The following is a 4784-nucleotide window of genomic DNA, read 5'->3' as shown; positions in this document are numbered from 1 at the left end:
GCAGACAGGTCCCGGGGCAGAGCGGGCGAGACGTGGTGGCTGCCAGTGGCTGCCCCTCCTCCCACTCCCCACGCTCCAGGCAGATGACCTTGGAGCCGGCAAAGGTCGGCCTCAGAGGCCTTCGCTTGCAGGGGTCCTTTCACGGCCCTCGATCACGTCTCATTTGTTTACTCTTGGATCCCAAACGATAGGCGCTTCGGCCTGATAAAGCCTGGTCTGCCCTGACCCTGAACCTCGATAACGCCGAGTAATGACGGACCGGCTCGTGGACCTTAGAGCCTGGGCTTCCTCTGTGAGCGGGCCCGCTAGGGGTGTACGTGTTCGCCGTGTTTGTAGTTGCTGTGAAAAGTGTTGGCTTAACACCCCAAATGGGAATCGGATCGGAGGGGCCAGTGGACCTGAGCAGATGGCAGCTGGGTAGTCCTTGCTTCTCCGTGACATGCGTTCGGTCGGCTTCCATGCCAGGGAGAGCGGTGTGGGGGGCTGGGTCCCAGCTGGGGTTTCTCAGCCACATCCCTGCACCCCTGGTGTCACAGGAGCCACGGGCGGGGGTGACTGGACCACGCTGGCCGTGAGGGGTGCGGGGCAGGGCACTCTGGTCCCCGCAGGACACTGTGTTGGGCTGGTCTTCAGCTGGTTCCTCGGGCTGGTTGCTCTGTAATTTAGTTGCAATTTCGATTCGGTCCCGGAGGAGGTGTCACCTCCGCTCGCTCACTCCGCCGCCATCTCGGACCCCTCCCTCCTGTCCCCCTTCAGCTGGGCACGGACGGACCCCGAGGGGCCCAGCCCTGTGCTCAGGTCCTCTCTGCCCCGAGGGGCAAGGCTGGGGTCCTTGAGATGCAGTGCTCTTCCCACTGCCACCTCGTTGCTCCTCCGAATGGCCACCAAAGACAGGGTGGCCGTGCCCACACGTGTCTGCTCTGGACAGAGTGACCACACTCGAGCTCCACCCGCCACGGGTGGGCTGGGCTCTGTGCCCGGCGGTCGCCACGGCCTCTCGGTCCAGCCAGGCCTGCTCCTCTCCCGGGTCCACGGGAGAGGCTCTAACCCTTCCCCACCCGCTCCCCTGGACTGTCAGGTTCAAGGTGAACCTGAGGAGGGTGGCAGTGGTCCCACTGGTGGGGGTGGAGCCGTGAGGCTGTCGCCAAGGGCACAGGCCCTGGGGTCTGTCTGACCCGGGTTCCATCCAGGTTCGAACTTAACGCTGTGAGCCTCAGAGCTCGTATCTGTGTCAGGGACGTAATGGTTCCAGCTACTTCCCAGCCGAGGCCTGGGGACTAGCCCAGAGAATGCACAGAAACCACGCAGCACACAGCCTCTACCAACATCGTTAATAGGCCCTGGCCAGTGTGGCTCAGTGGATAGAGTGTCGGCCTGCGGACTGAAGGGTCCTGGGTTCGATTCCAGTCAAGGGCACATGCCTGGGTTGCGGGCTTGATCCCCAGTGGGGGCGTGCAGGAGGCAGCCGATCAATGATTCTCTCTCATCATTGATGTTTCTCTCTCTCTCCCCCTCTCCCTTCTTCTCTGAAATCAATAGAAATATATAAAAAAGAAACATCGTCAACCCCATGGGGCTGGTGTGAATGCTCGGAAAGGGTGAGCGGGGGCTGTGGCGAGCAGGTCACAGTCTAAGGCGGGTGAGGTCCCCGGCGGGCGCCCTCACTAACGGGGTGATGGGAAGGGGCGGTAGCCACATGCTCAGGACGCGGTGTCGCAGGCCGGGGCCACGCGGAGCTGGGCGGGCGGCTGGGCGGGTGGGGAGGCCCCTGAGGCCCTCCGCCATCTCCTGACTCTGCACTTGTCTCGGGAGGGGGTGGGTTCCGAGTTGAGTGGCGAGAGTGGGCGGTGCGGGGCCGGGTGCACTTTGAGATCCAGCTAAGACGTGTTTTCCCAGGAGCAGCTCTGCTGTCAGGGGGCAGATGGGACAGGCAAGGAAGGCTCACAGCGGGTGAGCTTGCCCGGCCAGGGCCACGGGACATGCGGCTGGGGGCTCTGCAGGCCGCCCCGGGGATGTGGGGCAGGGGGCTCTGCAGGCTGCCCTGGGGACGTGGGGGACGTGCGGCTGGGGGCTCTGCAGGCCGCCCCGGGGACGTGCGGCTGGGCGCTCTGCAGGCCACCCCCAGAAAGCACCAGAACGTGCCCGAGCTGTGAGGAGCCTGAGACCCAGCCTGCATCCTGTTAGGTCCAGCCCCCCTACCACCCCCCCCCCCCCGGCCTTGGTCAGAATTCCTGGGAGCTTAGAAAACCCCTCTGTCCAGGCTGCACCCCAAACCCTCGCTGCACCCTCGCTGCGTCTTGTGGGGCCCTCACAACCTGGTGCGGCCATTTCTCTGCTTCTCCCTCTTCATTGCGCAGGTCAGGAAACGAGGGGAAACTTGCAAAAACAATGCCGAGGGGGAGGCCTTCCATTCTTCAGGGGCGGAGAGCCTGCGTCTGGGCATGTGAATGTTTTAGGTTGTTGGGGTGTTTGTAAGATGTTAGCAGGTGACCGTACAGGGAAGGGTAACAGAGAAACACTGTTCCTCCATCCTCTTAGGTCCAGTGCCGGGGCCTGTGAATCAAGCTGGTAAAGGACAGATTCATAGGAGAAAGGGTTTGTTTTGCATGAATTTATAAAAGTGAGAGCACAAAGGGAAACTAGCCTGGCAGCTTCTTTTTTAAAAAATATTTTATTTTTTAAATATATTTTCATTGATTTCAGAGAGGAAGGGAGAGAGAGACAGAAACATCAATGATGAGAGAGAATCATGGATCAGCTGCCTCCTGCACGCCCCCTACTGGGGGTCAAGCCTGCAACCCGGGCATGTGCCCTTGGCCAGAATCGAACCTGGGACCCTTCAGTCCGCAGTCCAACGCTCTATCCACTGAGCCAAACCAGCTAGGGCGCCTGGCAGCTTCTATACCATTTTAACAAAGGACAATAAACGGTGAGAAAGTGATGAGGCATAGACGGTGGCAGGGGGTGGCGGGTAGGGGGCTGCAGGGACCTCGGGGGAAACTGGGAAAGTAAGCGTGTGGCGGGAAGCTCATGCAGACAAGGGCCCAGGGCCATGGAGTGAGGCTCATCTGCAGATGGAGCTGGTCCTTCTCCCCTGATGAGCCAGCCCCCGCGGTCGAGTCGCCTGCTCTTCCTGGTGGGGGAGGGGCAGGCACCTCTGCGATGGGGGGAAGCGGGGCCTCCTGTTTAGGTAGAAAAGAGGCGCGAGCAGAGCTCATGGCTGTCAGCTCAAAGCCACGTCCCCGCCGACGCGGCCCAGCTCGGCGCGGCACCGTCCACCTCCCCCAGCTGTGCGTGACGTTTAAATCGGGGGAGTGTGCTTGCGCTTCTTGTTGGAAATGCACTAACGTTAAGGACGCAATTTAAGGGGGGCGATCTGTGCGTTTAAATGTCCACTGCAGGCCACCGTGCCGCCGAAGACGCGACGAAGGAAGGGCCAGAGGCCGCTTGGTGAAGCGCCGTCCACAACGACAAGCCGGAGGGATGGCGGCAGAACAGCCCAGGGAGTCCCGGGGTGTGGCATGACGTGGCATGATGTGGCATGATGCAGCATGATGTGGCATGACGTGGCATGAGGCCACATTGGGACACTGAGTCACACAGAGCAGGACCGGAGGGGGCAGGCTCGGGGCGCCGTGGCCTGCGGGGACACGAGGGGCCGTGGGCTTCCCTCCGCGTTGGCCCCGGCGGGGGGTCTCGCTCATGCTGCGGTGAGACGGGGCTGACCCAGGGGGACAAGATCAGTCCATTCGTTTAAAAAAAAAGGAAAAACAAAGGCAGTCACACGAAACGCCTGTTTTTTCCATCACAGAGCAGCCTTTCACCACAAAACAGAGAAAGAAGAGCAGAGGGTCCTCTTCCCTTTCCTGAAACCGCGGTGGCGGGTTTTATAGAGAAACCGAATTCAGCCGAACCTGCCGTGCGTGAGGGGAACAGACGGCGCTTGGGGAGCCGGGAGGAGCAGGAACCACCGAGCACCGGCCGCGGCGATGCCGGGAGCGCTTGCGGGACGCCGGGCACCGGGCACAGCGCGCCGGCCGCCCGAGGACACGGTGGTGAAACGAAGCTGGTTCCTGACCACCAGGAGCTCACTTAGAGCCACAGCAGCCCCGGGGGGTGAGAAGCGGAGACCCGCGGAGGAAGCCAGCAGCCGGTGCAGTGGGGGTGGGCGCCAAGCCAGGCCCGCGCCCCCGGGAGGAAGCTGAGGCCGCAGGAGCCCAGCCACGGGCTCAAGGCAGGGTGCACGCCCAGGCAGCGCGGCCGCGTGGCTAAGGAGCGTGCCGCGGGGCACGCGTGCTCTTCAGGGAGCGCTTACTTTTTATTTATTTTTCATATGTTTTTCAGAGAGGCAGGGAGAGAAAGAGAGAGAAGCATCAGTGATGAGAGAGAATCACGGCTCGGCCGCCTCCTCCACGCCCCACACTGGGGATCGAGCCGGCACCCCGGGCAGGTGCCCCGACTGGGAATCACCCCGTGACCGCCTGGCTCCTGGGTCCCCGAGGGAGCTGGTGTGGACCCTGCCTTGTGCTGCTGGGCCGGGCCCTGGGCTTTGCGATCATGAGTCGAACACGCACAGACGCTGCGGGGGGAGAGCTGACCACGACCCTTCGCCAAGGCCAGGTCTTCGCGCCAGCGCTGGGCGGGGGTGGCAGCAGGAAGGGCTGCCTGCCGTGTTCCCTTCCAGCAGAACCTTCCACATCACCCGGGGCCTGGTGCCAGGCTGCTCCGTGGCGTGTGGCCTCGGTCTCGGACGCAGTGAGAGAGCTGAGCGGCATCAGCATCGA

This window comes from Myotis nattereri (assembly GCF_964212035.1).
Source record: "Myotis nattereri genome assembly, chromosome: 9".
NCBI classification, from domain to species: Eukaryota; Metazoa; Chordata; class Mammalia; order Chiroptera; family Vespertilionidae; genus Myotis; species Myotis nattereri.
Note: the sequence above shows the minus strand (reverse complement) of the source record.